We start from the raw sequence: 23,920 nt of genomic DNA on the forward strand, positions 1-23,920 counted from the left end.
TGTGTGTGTGTTTCACTTGCATTTCATTGTCTATAATGTATTTTTCCCCCCTCATTGGCTTGCATCTTTCCAGCATCTTCCAAAATGCTACCTCCTTAGAGAGGTCTTCCTTGACCACTCTGCTAATAGTAGCAATCCTCTAGCATTGTACCTTTTTCTTTCATAAGGTTTCATAAGGTTACTGCAATTTGAATGTTTGAATGTTTTCACTTAGCTATTTATTTTCACCTACTAGAAAGCAGAAGAAAACTTTCATGATGGCAAGGATTCCAGGATGTAGAATATTCCTGATACAGAGTAGATGCTCAATACACACATGAATGAATTAGGGTACCTGGATGGCTCAGTCAGTTAAGTGACTGACTCTTGGTTTTGGCTCAGGTCATGATCTTAAGGTCCTGGCATCGAGCCCCATGTCTGGCCCCATGCTCAGGAGGGGGTCTGCTTGAGATTCTCTCTTTCCCTCTATCTCTGTCTCCACCTTCCCTGCTCAAGCTTGTGCTATCTCTCTCTAAAATAAATAAACCACCCCCCCAAAAAATACATACATGAAGGAATAAATGACAGTCCCTTCAAACAAATGCAATCTGGAAGGAAATACCAAATTTAACAAACATCTAGGAAGTCCTACTATATCACCAGACTGTTTATTTCTCCTAATACCTCACCTAACAGTCTTGTACTATAGCTATCACTGTTCCCATTTTGGAAATAAAGAAAATGTAATTGAAAAACTAACCCAAACTTATTTAGCCCCTCAGTGTCAGAAATGAAATTAATATTCTTGATAAACCTAATTTAAAGATACCCAGTCTTTGTACTAACCATGAAAAAGACAAAGAGGACCCCCTGTGCTCTGAATCTCTAAAGCAAAACAATCTAAACACTGTATCTACATGTAAATATGTACAATTCTGGAGTTATCCATCATGTAAAACTTATATATTATCTTGTCTCTCAAATACAGTAAGCTCTGTGAGGGCCAGCAGTCCATCCCTCTCCTGCAGCCATCCAGAGCTGAGTACTCAGTCACTACTCAATTGGGAGGACACACACAGACAGAAGATGAATGAGCAAGGTCACGAATAAACAGAGGAGGACTGGAAAGTAAATGTCAATGATCATTTCCACTGATAAATTGCAAAATAACAAGAAGTTGTCTAATAACATTTAAGACCCATTTGAGCTATTTGTGTGTGCCTATGGGAGAAGTGATTGGTGGGGCTAACTCCACTCTCTGTTGCCCCTTACACATTTCCTATGAAGACAGTCCCTTAGAAATAATTAACTGTCAGCAGGTGGAGAAGCTCATCTTCTGAAGGTGTAAAGGCTTTAAAAAAAAAGTGAATGCTATGTGAAAATGGAGTGCTGGATGAAGGCTTGGAGAGCTCTGTAGATACTCTCTAAATTGTCTTCATGCAATGTTAATGAACCTTGCTGATGATGTTACAAAAGCTCCACAGAGTTAAAAAAAAAAAAAAAAATCCTTAGTGATCTCATGTGACCTCACAGCCTCTTTTCTAAGAGTTCTTCTAGATTTGAGGAACTGTACCTCTGTTGTCTCATCTTGGATGTGGTTTGAAGTCTGGTCCACCTTGCTCTAACTAGTCCACATATGTAATACGATGTGAGAAGCACCAAACTGGCTCAGTTCACCCAAAATATCTCCCCTGCTACTTGTTGCAAAGCCACCATTAATAAAGTAATTCTGGGAGCCTTCAAGATTGTCTTAATTTCTAAGACTCTGCAGTTAAAATACGAAACCCTCTTAGAAGAGAAGTATCTTAAGCTTTTGAAGACTAGCCCTTTGCTGTAGCATTTTTCAAAATATATTCCTCATAACCCTACTTTTTTAAGACACTCAAGAAAAAGCAAATTTTAAAAAGTCTTCCATGACCTTAGGTTTGGAAAAACTACATGCTTTATCCCCATTCTAAAGATTCACAATGTACATATTAAAGACTCTCAAAAGCATTCCAATTTTATGTAACCCGTAAGCATTCTATAGAATACACTTTAGGAAACTGATTTAGTGAGATGTAGCTAACTAAGATTACGATTTAGCAAATGGGCCTCATATATGCCCAGAGGAGCTGGAGTGATGAGCAAGTCAGTATATACAACCCAATATAGGCACCAAAAACTATTTCCCCTCGTTTTGAAAGTCTATATCTGTCAATTCTTCATCTGTGCAAATCTGCTTTGCTCTTCAAATTAGAGAACTTTTACGCTAAATGAACTTTAGAGAACATATGCTTCCTGTCTCCTCTTGCTTTAGGAATGAAAAATGAGGCCAAGCCAGATGAAATGACTTGCCTAAGGTCATGTGGGTGATTAAAGCTATTGCCTAGTCTCGGTTTCCAAAGCCAAAAACCTAAACCCACAATTTACAAATTTCTATGTCTGGATTCCTTATAAAACCTACCTCTCTACTCCCACAAAGAACAGACAATCCTCCACTACTACCTGTGCCTCTCCTTACACGCAGGGGAACACCTTCCAGATTTTATGAGCATTAGAATTCTACTGTTATTTTCCTCTGACCTTCACCTGCTTTTGAAAAACAGCATTATTAAGATAGAACACAAGCACACAAGTCATTCAAAGAATACATTTTGGTGGTTTTTAGTATATTCACAGGTATGTGTAACTATCACCATAGTCAATTTCAAAACATTTTTATTACCTCAAAGAAAATCCTTTATCCTTCAGCTAGCACTCTCCTCCCTACCCTCTTCTACCCAGACCTGAGCAAGCACTAATCTACTTTCAGTCTCTAAATTTCTCTACTATGGACTTCCTTCTGGATGGAATTATATGAGGTTTTTGTGACCAGCTTCTTTCCCTTCACATGCTATTTGCATGGTTCATTCAAGGTGTAATAGGTATCAATATTCCATTCTTGTTATGGCTCAAAATATTCCTTTGCATAGATGTATCACATTTTGTTTGAGCATTTGTCTGTTGATGGACATTTCGATTATTCACCTTATGGCTATTATAAATAATGCTACTTTAAATATTTGCGTATAAGTTTTCGTGTGGACATGTGTTTTCATTTTTCTTGGTATATACCTAGAAGTGGAATAGTCGAGTCATATGGTCACTTGATGTTTAATACATGAACTGTTTTCCAAAGTGGCTGAGACATTTTACGTTCTCGTGTGTGAGGTGCCTATTTCTCCACATCTTTGTCAATCCTTGTTGTTATTTGACATTTTTTATTCTAGCCATCCCAGTGAGTAGGAAGTGATATGTCATTGTGGTTCTGATTTGTATTTATCTTATGAGAAGTGATGTTGCACATAATTTTATATGCTTATTGGCCATCTGTATCACTTCTTCATTGAATATCTCTTCAGATTCTGTGCCCATTATTTAATGGTTGTCCTTTCATTACCGAGTTGTGAGAGTTCCTTGTACATTCCAGAAACAAGTCCCTAATTTGCATAATTTGAACATTTGGCCCATTCAGTGAATTGTCTTTTCACTTTCTTTTTTTTTTTTTTTTAAGATTTTATTTATTTATTTATTTGACAGACAAGATCACAAGTAGGCAGAGAGAGAGGAAGGGAAGCAGGCTCCCCGCTGAGCAGGGAGTCCAATGCGGGGCTTGATCCCAGGACCCTGGAATCATGACCTGAGCTGAAGGCAGAGGCTTTAACCCATTGAGCCACCCAGGCACCCCATCTTTTCACTTTCTTGTACAAAGGTTTTAATTTTTATAGAATCTAATATATATTTTTAAAATTTTGTTATCTGTATTTTGGTGTCATATCTGTATCCAAAAACCCCTTGCCAAATTCAGGGTCATAAAGATTTACTCCTATGTTTTCTTCTGAGAGTTTTACAGTATTAACTCTTACATGCAGTCCTTGATCCATTTGGAATTAATTTTTGTATGTGATATTAGGTAATTGTCCAACTTCATTCTTTTCCAAGTAGATAACCAGTTGTCCCAGCACCGTTTGTTGAAAAGACTACTCTTTCCTTATTGAATGGTCTTGGCACTGTTGTTGAAAATTAGCTGACCATAGAGGTATAGATTTATTTCCAGACTCTCAGCTCTGTTCCATTGATCTGTATGTTTATTCTCCTGTAAGTACCACACCGTCTTGCTCAGTATTGCTTTCTAGTAAGTTTTGATATCAGGAAGCATGAGTCCTCTAACTTTGTTCTTTTGCCATTTTGTTTAGTTTGCACTTCTGAATGAATTTCAGAATCAACATGTCAATTTCTACAAAATAATGAGCTGATTCTGATAAGGGATTGTACTGAGTCTACAACTCCATTTGAGGATTATTGCCATCTGAATGATGTGAAGTCTTCTGACTCATAAACATGATGATTTTCCATTTATTCTGATCTTCTATCATTTCTTTCAATGTTTCATAGTTTAAGTTACAAATTCTGTACTTCTTTTATTAAATTTACTGTTTTTATTCTTCTGATACATTAATGAATGAAATTATTTTATTTTCAGTCTGTTCATTACAAGTATATAAAAATACAAATGGATTTTATATATTGATCTTGTAAACTGTAGCCCTACCTGAATTTGTTAGTTCTAACAGGTTTTTCATTGATTCTACAAGATTTTCTATATAGAAGAACATGTCATCTGTGAATGGAAATGTTTTTCACTTCTTCTTTTCTACTCTGTACGGCATGTCACTGTTACTTTTTATTGCCTACTTGCCCCACCTACAATCTTCAATACAATTTGAAGTAGAGGTACCAAGAGTACACATCTTTGTCTTCCTCCTGATTTGGGGAGAAACAACTAGATTTTTACCATTAAGTATGGTGTTAGCTGTAGATTTTTCATAGATGCCCTCGATTGTGTCGAGGAGGTTCTATTCTATTCCTCCTCATTTGCTGAATATTTTTCATCAAAAAAAGCTGTTGGGTTTTATAAAAAAAACTTTTTATGTATCTGTTGAAATGTTTAATTTCTCTTATCTGGTCGATATTATGTATGACATTATAACATTGGGATGTTAAAATAACCATGCATCCTTGGGATAAATCCCACGTAATCATCATGTATAATCTTTTTACATGGATTTGGTTTGCTAGAGTGTTGTTGAGGATTTTTATATCCATATTCCTTTGAAATATTGGTTTATCGTTCTCTTTTCCTGCGATGTCTGTCTGGTGTTGATATGAAGGTAATATCTGACTCATAAAATAAGTTAGAAAATGTTCTCTTCAAATTTTTTTAGTAGATTTTTTGAAAAATTGGTATTAATCCTTCCTTAAGTATTTGGCAGAACTCAGTAGTGAAGCCATCTGGGTTATGGAAATATTCTTGGGAGTTCTTTTTTTTTTTTTTTTTTTTTTTTTACTAACTCAATGTCTTTACTTGGTATAGATCTATTTGGATTTTCCATTTCCTTGAGTCAGTTGCAGGAGTTACACTTTTCTAGCAAATTTCTCAATTATTCTAAGTTATCTAATTTGTTGAGTACACTTATTCATAGCATTCCTTATTGTTACCATAAAGTCAATGATAATGTCACTTCTTTCATTTCTGATTATAGTAACTTGAGTGTCCTCTCTTCATTTCTTGGCCATTTTGAATGAAGTTTGCCCATTTTTTTAGATCTTTTCAAAGACTCAGCTTTAGGTTTCTTTTTTTTCTATTCTCCCCTTCATTCATTTCTGCTGTACTCTTTGTTATTTTCTTACCTCTCAAGTTAGGTTTAGGTTGCTCTTCTTTTCCCATTACCTTAAGATGGAAGGTTGATTTAATGTCTTTTTTTACTGCAGGTATTTACAGCTATAAATTTCCCTAGAAGCATTGCCTTAGCTTTGCCTTAGCTACATCTCGCTATGCTATGTCTTGATTTTCATTCACCTCAAAGTATTTTGTTTCCCTTTTTACTTATGATACTTCGGTTATTTAGTAATATATTTTCAATTTTAGCATACTTGTGAGTTCCCATTTTTTTCCCTGCTACTGATTTCATATTTCAATCCACTGTTGTTTGACAACATACTTTATTTCTAACTTATCAAATTTATTGAGGATGCTTTTTATGGCTTAGCACATGATCTACTCTGGAGAATGTTCTATATGCACTAGAGAAGAATCTGTACCTGCTGTTGTTGAGTGTTCTGTACGTGTCTGTTAGATCTAATTTCTAATAGTGGTGTTCGAGGGTCCTATACAGTTGCTGATCTGTCTAGTTTTTCTATCCATTATTGAGAGTAGGGTGTTGAAGTCTCCAACTATTACTGCTGAATCTTCTATTTCTCTCAATTTCTGTCAGTTTTCACTTCATGTATTTTGGTGCCATGTTATTAAGGGCCTATATGTTTATAATCATTTTATCTTCCTGATGATTGAAACTGCTATCCTCATAAAATATCCTTCTTTATGTCTACTAAGATTTTTTGTTTGTTTTAAAATCTCCTACCTGATATTAGAATAGCCACTCCAGCTCTCCTGTGGCTGTTTTTACAAGATATGTCTCTTCTAATATTTTTAATCTATTTTTGTCCTTGAATATAATGTGTCCTTTAGAATACATAGTTAGATCATGTTTTTTATATCCTATTTGACAATCTGCATCTTATAATTAGGTTGTTTAATTCATTTGTATTTAATACTATTGATAAGGTTGAATTTACATCTGCCGTTTGACTTTTTGCTTTCTATATGTCTTTTTTGTTCCTCTATTCATCCTTTACAACTGTCTTTCATATTAAGTGGATCTTTTCCAAGAAGCCTATTCATTTCTTTAATGATCTCTTTCACTATGTTTTTGAGATTTTTTTTTTTTTAAACAGTTGTTCTTATCAGAATTGGCTTTGGGTTTATACTAGATTAATTCCAGAGTAAGAGTAAGAATGAGAGAGAGAATGTCACACCTATAAAGCTCTATTCCTATCAGTTAAAAGCAAAAAAGAAAAAAAATACACATTTATGGAATCTTTTATCATTACATAATTACATTTACTAGTGCTTGTTTGTGTGGATTTGAATTACCATCTGGGATCACCCGCTTCAGCCTGAACCAATTCCTTTACTAGTTCTTCTAAGGCAGGTCTGCTACCAACAAATTCTCTCAGTTTTTACTTATCTTGGAAAATATTTTGCCTTCATTTTTGCAAGATAGCTTTTCTAGATGTAGCACTCTTAGTTCACAGGTTCGCTTCCTCTGAGCACTTCAAACGTGTTATCCCACAATCCCAGGGCTCCATGAAGAGTGAACTGCTAGTTTTATTGAGGTTCTGTTGCAAGTAATGGCACTTTTTTGTGTGTTTTTAAGATTTTTCTCATTTTCTTTGACTTTAAGCATGTTTACTATAATATATCCGTTTACAGGTCTTGGTGTGTATATCCTACTGTAGAATATTGTTTTTCAAAATATTTGGGAAGTTCTCACCATTACTTCTTTAAGTATTTTTTCTTCTCTCTCTCTCCTCTTCTGTACTCTCATTACACACATATTGGTTTCCCTTTTTTGGCTCTCGTTTCTCTAAGAATCTCTTCATTTTTCTTCATTCTTCTTTCTCTCTGTTCTTTGGCTTGAGTTATCTCTATTGATCTATTTTTTTCTAATTCTTCTGCAGATTTAAATCTACTGTGGAGACCCTCCAATTCTTTAACAAAATTTCAACTGTACTGCTGAACTGTAAAATTCATATATTTTTAAATAGTTTTTCTTTATTAATATTCTCAATTTGATACAATATTGTCATTGTACTTTATTGCTTTAATCATGCTTTTACTTTTTTAAACATATTTACAATAGTCATAAATGACTGTTATCTTTTTCTGTTAAATTTGGCTATCTTGTTACTCTCAGAGTCAATTTCTGTTGCTTACCTTATTTTTCACTATATGGGTCATACTTCCTTGTTTCTTTGTATGCCTCATAATTTGGGGCTGGAAAGTTGATATTTTTTAATCTTTTTTTAAGATTTTATTTATTTATTCATGAGCGACAGAGAGAGAGGCAGAGGGAGAAACAGGCTCCCCAATGAGCATGGAGTCTGATGTGGGATTTAATCCAAGGACACTAGGGTCATGACCTTAGCCGAAGGCAGACTCTTTTTTTTTTTTTTTTTTTAAGATTTTATTTATTTGACAGACAGAGATCACAAGTAGGCAGAGAGAGAGAGGAGGAAGAAGGCTCCCCTGCTGAGCAGAGAGCCCAATGCAGGGCTTGATCTCAGGACCCTGGGATCATGACCTGAGCCAAAGGCAGAGGCTTTAACCCACTGAGCCACCCAGGTGCCCCTGAAGGCAGACTCTTAACCATCTGAGCCACCCAGGTGCTTGAAAGTTGGTGTCTTAGAAAAGACATTATAGCATTCTGGATACTGATTCTCCATTGTTTGCTATTTGTTTACTTAGTGACTGGCTGGGTTATTTTAGTCGAAGTCTATAGTGTTCTCAGGGAGATACAGAGCTGCATACACCCACAGCCATCCTGGGAGGAAAATGGTACTGGGAGGGCTCTCTTTCACTTTTCCCTGACCACACCAAGATGTTAATCTGTATTACTTGCAGACAGACAATGATTCTTAGCAATCCCCTGCAGACCTAAATTTCTTTACAGACTAAGCAAATTGTGGCTCCTTCTAAGAAATAATTTCTGAGGTCATTGTTTGATATTTGTTCTGACTCTGAGAGGGCTTCTTCCAGCTGTCTTATTTTCCTGGTTCTTTCCTGCAAACTAGCCAGCCTATATTAGATACTTATTAGATCCATGAATCTCCCAATTGCCTTTTACCACACCTCTATTGGTTTTAAGAATGCGCTTAGGCTTAAACTTTTCCATGCTCCATTGCAAATGAAGTCCTTTCCCTTGGGAGGAGGTTACTAGATATCTGTTTTGTAGACTGCTTTCCCTCTACCTCCCTAGACAAAATCTCAGTCCCAGCACTGGAACCAGGAGTAGATTCAATGGCAACTTCTCTCTGAGATCCTCCTTCTAGGAGTTAAGCACTTGGTGAAAGGTAGGGTATCCACCTAAGATCCTCTCAGTTGGATTCTTCGGCCAGGGAAGCACCAGCTCATATGCCAGGCAGGAGCTACTGGGGCCCCAGGATTCTCAGCAGGCTACACCCAAGAGACAGCCTCTGATGTATAAGTGTGGCTTGACAAGGGGAAAAAAGCCCCACTTCCTAACTGCATTTGCCCAGGACAGAGCCTCAGCAACAGGCACCTGGAGGCAGAATAAGATAAGCTGAAGTCCTGTTTCTCTGGGGAAGAGGGTCCTGCAAGTGGAGCTGGAGGGAGAAGGAGACCATGTTCTTGGTTGCTATGGTCCGGAGTAGAGTCTCTACCTTTCTGAGATGGGAGAAGAGAGAGAAACAATGATTTTGGTTTAAATGCTACAGACGCTTGCCTTTTTCATAGGTTTACTTCAATAGATGTTTCCTTCTTTGCTCTTTGCCCTTAGGAGCATTTTCAAAGGCTTTGAATAGTTCTTGTTGTTGTTACTTTCCCTTGTTTTTATAATTGTCACCAGTTTCGCTACAGAACAGGTCAGCATAGCTCCTCACACTGTCATGCTCAAAGTCTATCTCAGCACTGTGTTCTTGATCAGACAACACAGAGGGGGAGTAGGTTGTCGGAGAAAGCAAAAAAGCAGTCTGGTACCCAGGACAATCATTTCTGAGGTTCTTTGTGTGCCCTTGAACAAAGGGAACACTTGGACAAGCCGGGAGGAAAGAAATGTTATCACAGCTAAAGTTTTTCAACCCATTTTTTACATTAATATGTTCCATGTACATTATTAGTTTTAAATAATTCAGTACACATGTCCTAAATATTGGTCTGGTGAATGGTAATGGCTGTATCACCTGAAAACTAAGGCCATTAACAACTATCAGCCTCACAGTTTCTTAAAAACCATGATACAGTGTGCAAAACAGGTGGAAATAGTTACAACTGAAAGGGTGCTTTCCAGGTCTGCTCCAGTTTGTTAGATCACAGGAAAGAACAGATTTATTTTCTCCTGAACAGAATAGAGATAAAATGACCTTCTCCCTGTGTATTTACAGTCTTGACCATTTGACTTAAGTATTTTCAGCAACAGAGAGTGCGCAGTGGTACCGAATGGAAAACAAGCCAAGAAAGTATCAAAACCCTGAGTTCAGCATCTTCACAGAAAAATCATTGAGACTCTAAACCAAACAGTACATCATGAACAACCTGCTCCTCCAGCAAGACACCTTTACTGAACACTTACTGTGTATACAGCCATTGGCTGGGATAGAAGAGCCAAAGATACAGCCTGACCCATGAACTCTTAATGTAGCTGAAGAGAGTAAACACACACACATACACATTCACAAGAAAAGAGAAGGCTTTTCAGTTTGTCATGTAATGACATAAGGAGAGAATAAATGGAACAAAATTAGAGCACTGCGTACGTTCTTTGAAGGGACAAATCCCTACGCTTGAGATTAAATATAGAACACTTCCTTGGAAAGGTGACACTGGAGCTAGATATTTTTTAAAAAGCTTTAAGTATACAGTACACCAAAGGAGATGCATGGTAAGCAGGAAGAACACATGGAGAGCTAGGCACAGAGCAGCAAATCAAAGAAAGCGTTTCTTCTCCTGAAGGAAATAGTATTGCTGCTAAATCAATTTCATTGCTAGAAATGTGCCAAGTATACACTCAGGTGAGGGTGGGGTAAATTGGAGCACTTCCATTCCAGATCTTCAAGGTCAAGAAATACTGTCTAACAGGAAGAAAATGAAGTTCCCTTTTAACATTCTGTGGAAGTTTAGGTGAAAAAAAAAACAAGGTATAGTTCACTGATTGGGTTGTAATAAAAGGTTTCAGAAATCTCTATAACTGAATGTAGAACAGATTAGATCCTGCCTTAGTCTGTAGTTAAGAAATACAAATTACTTAAGTCACTTGAAATCTCTTCAAACAGAATTAGTTTTTTATTCATTTATTTGCTTGAAGTGCCTGAAGTGAGGAACAACTGAGATCTTATTATGCCTGGCAGATCTTTGGATCTAAAGCCACATGTATCTAAAATAAATAATTCCTTCAGAGACACTTACTTAAACATTAGCTTAATTTATTCTTTTACACAGTAAGCAAATTGGCTTCAATTAGATCTAGACAATTTTTCCTAGAATTAAGCTGAAACTACCATTTTGTTTGTTGATCCCCGTGTTAAAAAAAGAATGAAATGAATGAATGATTTTAGAAAGATAAATTCAAAGATGTTTCTGATATCCTGCCTCCCCATATACTGTACTTTTCTAACTCTGCCTGTAAGACAGGTAGTCAAAATCAGCAACTGATCCGTAACCCATCTAATTCTGTCTTTGTCTTACCCTAAGTTATCTCCCTTCCAATAATCATTATGGTCTCAGTGACACTCCAGGGAAAATCAATTCCTTCTGACTAAATAGAAAAGCCCAGTCTTTGTTTATTTCACTGTTGTTTGAGCCCTGCAACAGCCACCCTTTTGTTTTCAGCAAAGTTGAGTAATTTGTCTGTTACCCCTCCAGGGAAGATTTGTCACTCTTTATGAACCGCCCCTCACCCCTTGAGTAGGAATAATTAGAACCACTTCGGTATCAGAACTGCATTTCCCAGCCACTGGAATTGGCTAAATGTTGTTTACTTAAAAATTGTTTAAAGGAAAAAAAAAATTGTTTAAAGGAAAAGTCCTTTAAACCCCTAAAGGGGTAGAGTCTTTCTTATTTTCTCTCCACTAAGAAAAGATGTGAAGCTACAGAAGGCATTCATATTTGTAAAACCTTCAAAAAACAAGGATTCCCATGACTTGTTTCTGACTTAGTTTTGGCAAGTATATGGATGACTTAGACCTCCGGAGATAATGTTGAATAAAGGAAATGAATGAGTTGCACTAAATTCAATTGACAAGATGAACTCAATCGGATTAGATCACATTGGAATGAACTGCAACGAGCTTCTCTGGACTGACAGAGTAGCTATCATGAAAGTAAAGGAAGGTCAAGCTGTCCCAGTCGCCAGCTAATCAAAGCCAGAACTTGGAATGATCAGGAGTCCTCCTGGCTTTTGAGAAGAATGAAGTTAAATGATTTGGCAAAGACAACAGCAACGCGGGAGACACCGGAGACTCCAGACATAATAACGATATACTCAAATAATTCGGCTTACAGTATTGAGTACCTACTATGTGCTCCATGTGTTTCCCTGTATTATCTCATTTACTCCTCAGGGTAACCAGGTAGGCCAGACCCTAATATTATCTGCATTTGCAGATAAAGCAACTAGGAATAAAACAATTAAGCAACTTGCCCAAGTAGCACATCTAGGATTGGATCTCAGAAGCAAGACCCCAAGACTCTTAATCATTTCAAAACATCATGGGGAGTGGAGAAAGAGAATTTATAATATAGTCTAAATAAAAACTTTTAAAAAGGAAATAGCATTTTAAGAAAATGGAGAAAGAGAAGAAAGGACGCTTCTTTCTTCTCTTGAGGACTTGAAGTTATATACCTGTTCCAATCTCCTTTTTTTAAAGCTTTTAAAAAGCCATATTTCACATCTCTTGGGTCACTTGAAGTTAGACCTTGGTATTTATGTCAGATACATTGTACAGAGCCTTGTAGGTATGTCAAGGTTCTAATTTCTGGGAATGCCATAAAGTGAAGCTTTCTTAAAAATAGTACATAATTTCATATTCATATTTTTCTATCCTTTATATTCCAAAACATAGCCTCATAATGTTGAAAATGTTCAACTTGAGTATCTGGGTGGCTCAGTTGTGTAATCAACTGCCTTTGGCCTAGGTCATGATCCAGGAGTCCTGGGATCAAGCCCACATTGAGCTCCTTGCTCAGCAAGGAGTGAGCTTCTCCTTCAGCCCCTTCCCCCTCTCATGTTCTCTCTCTCTCTCTCTCTCTCTACCTCTCTCTCTCAAATAAATAAATAAAATCTTAAAAAAGAAAAGAAAAAATAAAATATTCAACTAATACCTTAGGACTCAGAGACCCTAGTCAATATTGGACGCCATGCTCTGCCCTCACCTCCAAATGGACCGGGAACCCTGACGTGGCATTATCTCACTGCCCTAGATACCAAAGTCCTGTTCACCTCTGAATTTTCTGTGAAGAATAACCAAATGCCTCTGCTGAGCCTGACACAGAGATATTCTAATCAACCTATTAGAATGAAAACTGCCCAAGTGATAATAATTATTCACTTCTCTAGTTCTGACCATCTAAGCTCTTTAGATCCTGAACAAACAGAACTCGTTACATAATGGTTTTGTAGGCCACTTAGCAGTCTCTGCTCACTAAGAATCAGATGGGAATCAAGTCATCAGGGATGGCTGTAGATGCAGAGAGGCAAATGGTGACTCAGGATCCTCAGACGTGAATGATGGATTTGCTATGAGGTATGAGGCAGAGGCCGAAGAATAATGCCCAAGTCTAGCATTTACAATCTAGTGGACGGCAGTGTCATTTACTGAGTTATGTGAGGAGCAGACTGGCAGAAGATGGGGAGGGTAAAAACAAAAGTAAAGTTTGGGACATGAATTTGACCTGAGTTTGAAACACATGAGTAAAGAAGCAAACAGATAAATTTTCTAGAAGATTTAGGTGCTTTAACCACCATCTGGGATGAGAACATGAAATTAGGATTGTCCTGTGATGTTCTTAATGAATCCAAGTTATTTTCTAGTGATTTTTAGTTTTTTTCCTCTGTTTATTTGTAAACACCTCACCAACTATAAATTGCCAATCCTAGAAGAAATTACTACTGAAATTGATGTTTTCTGGTATACAGTTTCTAGAATCTGTTTTCCATCTTTCTGAAAAAGAAATAGATCATTACTTGTTACTCTCCAGTCTTCTGATAGCACTCCTGTTTGTAATTCTTCAAATATCAAGAGTGCCTCTTCATTTCCCTTAGTCTTTCCAGAGCCTTGAGATGCCACCCTTCTCTGTTAGGAAGTAGAAACTCAACTGAAGCAGCTCGCTCTTCTCTCTCTGTCCTCTCATATACTGAACTTCACTTCCAATACGACAAAAGACAGTTCAACACTCTCCAGGACTGTTCTCCAGGATTAAGAAGGGAGAGGTCAAATACGAATCAGTTACTCCTATGTTCTCTTGTTATCTCTGAGAGGTACAGTAGCGGCAGGTTGATCGGTAGCTCTTGTCCTGAATGCGGATGAAGAGTCTTCTTTGTAGGTCTTAGTATTTACCCCAAGCCCCAACATACTCTAGGATTTAGGTTCCTGTCATTCTTTCATCTTTACTTGTGATTTTGGCCTCCTTTCCTTTGTATGGTAATGTTTTTCAAGATGTTTTCAAGATGTTTTTCAAGATGGTTTCTCAGCCATTGTTCCATCTTTCCATATGTGTGTGTGTTTAAGATCCTCTATAAATACTTTTAATTCTATTATGATTACTTAATAAAATGTTTCCATTCATTCATTTAACAAGTATCTTTTGAGCATGCACTGAAGTAGTGATTTTGAACGACAAAAAGACTAACGAGACACAGATCTGAGTTTAAGAAGTTAACACACCAGCATGAGAGTAAGTTATGTATAAATCACAGATAACATAAGAGATAGAAGTCTTGTGGGAATTCAGAAAAGGAAGATACTACAGGCAGCATTTGTGGATGACATGGTGGATCAGAGAAGAAAAGTTTCATGGAGTAGATGGCAGTAGACCTACACCTTTAATAATGTACAAAAGGGAAGGTAGTGTGCATTGTGTGTGTGTGTGTGTGCATGTGCTGGCCTTTGTTGAGGGAGAAGCAGAGTATTTCAGAAGTAGGAAAGAGAACATTATTGAAAATCAGTCTTTAATTAACACAGGAAACTAAAATGTATGTACTTATTCCATTCCATTTCTTATTTCTTCTTTTTTTTTCCCCATAGTGCACATTTCTTGCAATTCCTTATCTATATTGTCTTAAATGCTCAGATATTTCAATTATTTTTGCCACCTTAGGACTCTTTTTCACCCGAGATCATTACTTTCCACATTTCCCCACCTCTCTTTGAGTTTACCCAGAACACCCTTGGTTGCTCACTGTTTACCTGCCAGCTTGACAGAGGTAGACAATCTCTCTCTCTGGTGAATACAGAAAGCAGAGGTAAAGGATCAATACCTCCCTGGGGGACAGGCTTGCAGGCCATCCCTGTAACCCTCAATTTCCACCTCCTGAGAGGCATATCAGAGGACAAAGAAACCATAAAGTAGTAGAATGACCCCAAGGCTTGAAGGGAGGAGGCCTGGGTTCTGGTTCTAATCCCAAGAACACTACATTATATAACCCAGGAAAATTATTTAACATTTTTGGGCCTCAGTTTACTCCTTTATAAATAACTAAACCCAGTGATTGCCAAAGTCATACCCACCTACACTAAACAGAAAGAAAACTTGACCCCTGGGAATGAACTGTGACTGAGTTTGTTCAACCATTTTTTTTTTTTATAAACATGTATTTTTATCCCCAGGGGTACAGGTCTGTGAATCAGCACTCACCAAAGCACATACCTTCCCCAATGTCCATAACCCCACCCCCCTTCTTCCAACCCCTCTCCCCCCAGCAACCCTCAGTTTGTTTTGTAAGATTAAGAGTCACTTATGGTTTATATTTTTCTTTTTTTTTTTTTTTTAATTTATTTTTTATTTTCAGCATAACAGTATTCATTATTTTTCACCACACCCAGTGCTCCATGCAATTCGTGCCCTTTATAATACCCACCACCTAGTACCCCAACCTCCCACCCCCCACCCCTTCAAAACCCTCTCAATTATCATATGGTTTCACTTATTTGTGGAGTATATTTTTCTTTTTTCGTTTTCTTTTTTTAAACTCTTTTATTTTTTTTTTATTTTTTCTTTCTTTCTTTTTGAACCTCTTTTTATCCCCTTTCTCCCCCCTCACGATTTGGGATCTCTTCGGATTTGGTTAAAGCATATTGTCCTGGGGTTGTTGCCACACTTTTAGTATTTTACTTGCTCCTTCATATACTCTTATCTGGACAAAATGACAAGGCAGAAAAATTCACCACAAAAAAAAGAACAAGAGGCAGTACCGAAGGCTAGGGACCTAATCAATACAGACATTGGTAATATGTCAGATCTAGAGTTCAGAATGGATGTTCAACCATTTAATAACAAACCAGCTTCATGTCTGGTTCACTGTGCTCCGTAGACTGCTGCTTTCGTGACCCTTTATAGTCTTGTCATTTATGAGTCTAGGAATCTCACATGCATAGTGAAAATCTTGTCCCCTCCCTTTTTTTTTTTCCAAGCCACTTTCTTCTAGCTTGTGATGATTAAGTGGCAGCAGGAATAAGCTAAAGGGCCAGGGTCTTTTTATTAACAATTTGTCCTCTAGACCCTGCCCCAGGAGGAGAGGTAGCAGAGGTTAACAGGCTCACCAGCCACCTGCAGTTATCTAGTCTGTAGGTCTCTTAGCAGCTGATATTTTGTCCACACCACTATAGCTAGTGGCAAGATTGGGAGTAAGGGCCAGTGTGATTGTTTCTGGCTTTCTTTGTCTAAGTCTAATATTCAAAACCAACAGTCCTACAAACTTGAGGCAGCAGATGACCTTAAATTCCTCAAGTAACTGAATATCATTTCCTAAAAAAGAAGGAAGCAAAGCTTGGTGACCATCAGTTCACTCATTCATTCAACAAAACCCACCGATTCCCTACTCTGTGTCACACAACGCTCTATATGCTAGAGAGAGAGCCGATAACAAAACAGACTGCAGCAAAAGATAAAAAGCTCTCATGGAGCTTATATTGTATAGTAGATGATTGAAAATGAACATGAAAAATAAGATGTAAAATGTATTAGATAGTGATGTGTCCTAAGAAAAATAAAATAGGAAAAGGAAGTAGGAAGGGTCAGAATGGTAAACACACTGGCCATAAAAGCCCTTCAGAGAAGTAACCAATTGAGTCAAGACCTCAAGGGGGTGATGGACTTAACTATTGAACGACTTAGTGAAGAGGATTGCAGGAAAGAAGCCGGCAGGACCAAGGACTCTTGAGTCAGGGACACGCCTGCATATACAAGGGACATCAAACAAGTCAGAATGCCTGGAATGGATGAGTGAAGAAGGCATAGTGCAAGGTAAAGTCAGAGAGTCACAGAGAAGTTTGCATGTAATGAAGGACATATAGACCCTTATAAGGACACTCGCTTTTGTGGGGGGTGGGATGGGAAGCCATGGGAAGGATGTGATCTGACTCAAGCTCACAGAGAATACTATTAAGAAGAGACTGAAGGATGTCAAGAGAGAAGTAGGAAAACCAGTTAAGAGCTATTACAATAATCCATGTGAGAGTAAATGATAGATCCTATGAAGGTTGGGGACAGTAGAGATAATGAGAAGGGGTCAGATTCTGGGTGTATTTTGAAGGCAAACACAGTAAGATCACTGAAAAACTGAATATGAGGTATAAGGGAAAACAGTGTCAGAGACAGCTATAGGTTTATGAACCTGAACAATGAGAAAAATAAAGTTGCTTCCTAAGATGAGAAAGAATGCAAGAGAAACAGGGCTTGTTGGGTTGGGGGGCACTGGTAAATGGAGCGGTAAGGACTATGAGACAGACCTAACCAAAGGAAGACAGATCTTTATCCACTTAAAAATAATTCCATAGTCTAAAGATTTGATTTGGATATCATATTCTTATTTTCAAATGCTATCCAGGCGAAACTTCTGTCTGTCCTTTGTCCTTAGAATGTTAACACTAAAATCTTATGCTTAAAAAACAAAACAAAACTGAAGAGTTTGTGGATGATTACATTGTACTTCAAGATTACCTTTTAAAAATGCCTCTAAATTGCTAAGTAAGTTCCCTCCAGCTATTAATGTAAACCATATACCCTCTTCTCTAGTGATGATGCAGGGAAGACCCTCTCTTACGTGAAGATAACTACCAGATCTGTTCCTTTTATCAGCAACACTCATAACCTTCCTCTTTGCTTTGTCTTCCCCCTTGGCAAAGTCCCAGTGCCTCTACAAATCCCTTCTCTCCTTCTCCCCGACCTCCACCCCCCCTCTGCTAAAGACCAATAGGATATGTGAAACCTGCCTGGAGGGCATGACTTATTTTACAACAGTTTTATAGACACGATATGGAAGACAGAGTCTCTCCCTATATTACTATGTTACTCAAGTAAGTAAGTCATTGAAATTTCCCAGGTTCTGGTTTTTTGTTTTTGTTGTTGTTGCCGCTCTTTTCTTTTTAATCACAAATCAAACTGTGGGCGGGAGAAGGAAGAAGGCAGGGAAGAAGAGAGGAAGGGAGGAACTAACAGAAATGAGGAGAAATACTACAGTTCTTAGAGAATAGAGAATTATTTGAGATCCAGATAGCTGAGAATTATTTGAGATCCAGAGAGCTGAGGGAAACTTCCCCAAGACACAGAGCCAGGATTTGGTGAAGCCAGGAATGGAACTCAAAATTTTGGACCTTAATCATTAGCAGAAGTGAGTCCTCCTCAGCAGAAGGGACTTTAAAAGAGAGGCAAATGACTGTAGATTGAACATGACAGGCAATGGGAAGCCACCGTGGGCCCTAAAGCTGAAGCAGGAAGTCATGTTTTCAGTGTGCCTCCTTGAAGGTAAGTGTCCTAAACAAGTTAGAAAAGAGACAAACTGGTGAGAAGGAGACAGAGCAGAGGCTATTCAGTCATGAGGTGAACAAGACTCTTGACCAGAAAAAAACTAGAAATAGAGAAGAAAGGTTGAATTCAAGAGAATCTTCCAAGGAAGAAGCAATCAGACTTCTGAGTAATGGGATTGAAAGCTAGAGATGAGTCAAAGAGGACTCCAACTGCCATAACCACAGAGGCTGGCTCACTGTTTCAAAAGCTTCTAGTAACCCTGTGGATTCATTCCTAGAGGAAACCAGGTCCATCCCCCATCCCCACAGTTGGAGTTTGACAGTTCTGTCAGCATAATCAGTAAGGCACCAGTTCATTCCTGTGTAAGCCAAGAACATGCCTACATGGGTCTGTCAGTCTATTCTCAGCTCTTTCTTTCCATCTTGAAGGTACAAAGAAAAATGCTCAGAGCATGCTTTAGGCAAAGCATATTTTATCCCAAAGCTGAGAAAGAAAAAAAGTTCACTCTTGTACCATCACCACCAGGATTTTTAAAGCACCAAGAAGTGGATAAAAGAAAATAAGCTACAGCAAGGGCTCTGATTCCTTAGTTAGGAGCATTTGCAGAGGTATGAATGTTGCCTGACTAAGCAAGCTTTGGGGAGGGGAAATACAGAAGGAGATTTAAGAGTTTGAATGAAAATTTTCTCAAATAAATAAGTAACTGGGAAAGAATCATGTTCAAGGGAAAGGGTATTCATTTTTGTCCTAAAGACATAGATCATGAAAGGATAAGGCAGAGAAAAGACACTACTTTATGGATATTATTCTTAAGGGGGGGGGGAGAGGTCTTTCTTATTTAAAATGCAAGACTTGAGAATTTTGACATGGTGGTCCTCTGTCTTCCTATGATGAACTTCAATGTTGGAGCTGGGGTTATTATGCATATAACTCTGTCTCTGAGCTTCTCTTTTCATATGCACTGAGGCATTCAGAATAACTTAGAGGCAAAGTCAAAGCTACACAGGAGTCTATCACTGATACCAGAACCTCAGTCAGGTACGCAAAAGCCCTCAAAGAGTATCTGGTATCCCAAAAATGATTAGCCCCCTCGTGCTACTCTCAATGATAGCAATGTGTAGGGTAGGGACTTTCAGAGATCTCAAACATACCAGATTTCTGTTCCTGAGAGTTCAACTTCTTCACAATAGCTAACATTTACGGAACACTTTTAACAGGCATTATCTCATCTGCTTCTCACAATATACAAGCATCTTAGTCCATTTGGGTTGCTAGAATACAATACCAAAACCAGAGACTGGGTGAGTTATTAACAACAGACATTTATCTCTCAGTTCTAAAGTCTGGGAAGTCCACAATCAATGTGCCAGCAGATTCAGTGTTTGAGGAGAGCCTGATTTCTGGTCTACAGATGAGATGATGGCACATTTCCACTGTAACCTCACATGGTGGAAGTGGCAAAGGAACTTTCTGGGATTTCTTTTATAAGGACACTAATCCCATCCATGAGGGCTCCATCCTCATGATCTCATCAGTTCCCAAAGGTGCCACTTCCAAATATCATCACCAGGGGAGCTAGAATTTCAACACACAAATTTGGAAGAGACACAAACATTGAGACCACAGCAGTAAGGTAGAGGTTACCATTCTGAACTGATGAGAAAACTGGAGGTCAGAGAGGTTAAATGATTTGCTCAAAGTTATGCACTTTATAAATGATGAAAATGAATCCAAATCCAAGGTTGTTGTGAAGACCAAAGGTAGGTCATGTCAACCACTCAGTAGCACGTCTGATGTACAGATGCCACTTCATATTGTACTTATACCCCAAGACAGAAGATTCACCAAAACAACTTGTCAACCACTTGAGCAATTCTTCCTTCAAAGGATGACCATGAAAAGAATGATTAGGTTCATTATCACTCTCTGTCTAGAAGACTCACAGAGAGTCTAGAAGATTCACTCCCATTCCTGTAATTTATTAAGCCAAGAAGAAAAACCCCACTTCACCAATATCTTCCTGGTACACTGCCATGCATTTTGCTCTCATATTCTAATACCCAATTAACTTATACTGATACAACATTGGTTTGGGATTTAAAATGTGGAAGCAGAGCAGAAAGAAACCAAGTTTTGCCTATCACCTGCTATAAGTCAACAATTATCATAAGCCCTTTATAAAACAACTCCAGTAGGAGAGCTGGAAATTACAGTCTCTTAGTACAGAAGTGAGAAGGCACAAGAAGGCTGTATAATTTGTCCATGGTGTAACTGGTGTGTTATGGAGCCAGGGTCCGACACCAGAAATTGTGTCTGGCTCCAAGTCCAGCCTATTTCAACAAAAGCACAGTACCTCTTGCTTCAACAGATTGCTAGAATCCTATTAAGTGTTACTTAAACCAGAAAATTCTAGCTCTTTCAAGACTTAATATTATATCGCTACATCAATATAATTCAAAGTGCCAGATTCTCCCCTGAGTTAAAGAGTCAGTTAACCACAAAAGGCCATTGTGTCCAAGGACAGAAACCAGAATTCATCAGCATTCATCCTCAGGGAGCCACAATACATTTCCCCCAAATTTTGATTCATAATAAGATCCACTACCACCCTGACTTAGAAAATGAAATTCTGCACTTAGTGTAAAGAATTATAACCATTTCCTTCTTCTCTGAAGAGCTTCCATTGCTGGGCCTCTCCGTGTGCTGGTCACTGCATTTTGCTGTGATCGCACTCTCTCATTGAATCCTCATATTAACCCTATGATGTTGAGACTATCTCCTTAGTCCCAGTCTGCTGATGGGGAAACTAAGGTTCGGGGTGTTCATGCAACATGACAGTTCACACAGTTCTAAGTATGAAATGAGACACAAACCCTGTGTCTGGGCTCCTTGCTCCATTGTTATACTTTTGTCCACTTGTTTTAGGTTGAAAATCACCTCTTACAATCCTCAAAGCTGCAAAAAGAGTACCTAAGGATAATGTATGTCACCCAGGATTTCAGTAACAATCTATGACAAATGTTTGTACAATATTTGCACAAGAACCCTATAAGATAATCCAATCCTAACATTTTTTTTTTTTTACAAATAAAACAAACCTATAATATTTGCCATTGCAACAGAAAGGGATTAAACTGTGTAGGTGTTTGAATTGGTGGGTTTGAAAGGGAAGTTAAGGAAATATTTCAGGTTTCCAGCATGGAACTTTTTAGAGAAAAGAAGGTGATTGGGAGGACCAAAAATAAAAACAAAAACAAAATTTTTTAATTTTAAAAGATTTTTTTTTCTTTTTTTTTTTTTCTGGTCTGGCCAAACTATGTATTATTTGTATATGGAGCATCTTCTAATATATGTAACCTAAATTTCTTCAAACTTCGCTAGCATAGTAGAAACAAATTATAGTGTGGTAAAAGTAGATTACAAAGGCTCTGACTTCTTGCCCCACTCTCTCACTCCCCAGTCACATCAGCTGCCACTCTGCACACCTGCTCATCAGTTAGGCCCCAACACTTCTAAATCTGTTAAGTGTTCAAGTCACCTGGATCCCAACACCCATATGTCACCCTAGTTCCTAGTCGAGGGTTCAGTAGTGTTTGCTAAAGTGCCACATCATTGTTCCCTAACTTAGTTCTTTAACTCTCCCTTGCACTGGTTCTCTACCTCTGCCATAATGGGTGAATATTGCCCTGAGGCAAAATAGAACCCCTGGCAGTGAATAAAAATGTTAAGATGAGACCAGGTGAAAAGTTGGGATAACTTATTTTCAAGAATGGTCAAGCAAAATAAACACTGAAGGCAGAGAGTGAGGCACATCAGAAAAGTGAAACAAGAAAGATAGCCAGGAGCGAAGAGATTAAAATACCTCTCCTGTGCTATATCCCATCTAATTCATTGTTAACATTTATCGGGTTGTTAGTATCACTGAACCTTTTTCTTCTTCAGCTGCACTGTCCAATAAGGACAACCCAGTTCTGTGGAATAAAATGCTATTTTTTTTTCTTTCTTTTCTTTTTTTTTTTTTTTTTTAAGATTTTTTTTTACTTGTCAGAGAGAGAGAGAGAGAGAGCACATGCAGGGGGAGCAGCAAGCAGGGAGAGAAGCAGGCTCCCCAACGAGCAGGGAGCCCAATATGGGACTTGATCCCAGGACCCTGGGACCATGACCCAAGCCAAAGGCAGACACTCAACTGCCTAAGCCACCCAGGCATACTAAAATGCTGCTCTTTAGAATTCTGATTAGTCTTTGGGATAAATAAACAGAAGCAACTGCTAATTTCTATGGATCCGATTGAATTCCAGAGAAGGTAAAAGGACTATCCATGTATAAACTAATATTTCTTTGGCTCCATCTTGTTACCAGTGGACTATTATGCAAATACTCAGAGCCAGAGCAAGTCCTATCAGATTAAAGGTGTCCATCCCATTCAGTAAAGTTCTCTCACTGAAATACCAGATGTGCAAAGATGTGTGTGTGTGTGTGTGAGAGAGAGAGAGAGAGAGAGAGATGTGATGCAGAGTGAGGGACTTGCTTTGATCGGGGAAAATCATCCCAGAAGCCTGGAAGGGTGAGTATTAAACAGAAGCTGCATATTCCCATACTTGCACTCAGTGATTTTTTTCATGTAAAATTAAAGTCAGTTTCTCCTGTGAACATTTTCTTGGCCTGATTTGGGACTGGCAGCCCCCAAACTCTGACCAAGCCAACGACAGCAATCCTAGCTAGAACTGATCGGGTGCTCAAAAATGCCAGGGCCATGCTTTACGTGGCGGCACGTGAAGAAGGCGAAGAAGCCTTCCCCCTTCCCAGTTCAACCTTCTCGTGTTTTTCTTCCTCTTAGAGCTAGTGGCACAGAAAACGCTTCCACCATTGTCAGTCTCAGGCGGAAACAGAACAGGGTAGGGTGACTGTTCCCTTGTCTGCTTTTTGGCTTCTAAGTAAAGCCAACAAAGAAGGTATTAGGTAGAGAGGCCAGAATCTTGAACTAAGAGCATTACTCTAACAAATACAGTAGCAGAATGTGGCAGCATAAAAACCTATGCTTGGAGACTTGGAGGTTAGGGAAAAATTCTAGCTTCCTTTTTCAGCTATCACTTACCAAGTTACTTCACTGTGTGTTAGGTACTGTGCTAAGAACTTTACATGCATTTATTTCATGTAATCCTCATAACAACCTCATTAGAAGCATTATTTCACCCTCATTTTACAGACAGGCAAACTCAAGTTCCGAAGATACATGGCATGTAAGTAGCGCAGCCAAGACCGAGACCCTGATTTGTCTCACTCTAAAGTCATGCCCTTGATCTCACCACGTTGCTTCCG

General features: G+C 38.3%; 1 protein-coding gene across 2 annotated transcripts in view; it reads left to right on the plus strand.

Moving 5' to 3' along the window:
* FSHR (follicle stimulating hormone receptor) overlaps nucleotides 1-23,920 on the plus strand; it is a 160,183-nt gene that overhangs the window by 12,182 nt on the left and 124,081 nt on the right. The window lies entirely within an intron of this gene.

The sequence above is a fragment of the Mustela nivalis genome, assembly GCF_964662115.1.
Source record: "Mustela nivalis genome assembly, chromosome: 8".
Classification (NCBI taxonomy): Eukaryota; Metazoa; Chordata; class Mammalia; order Carnivora; family Mustelidae; genus Mustela; species Mustela nivalis.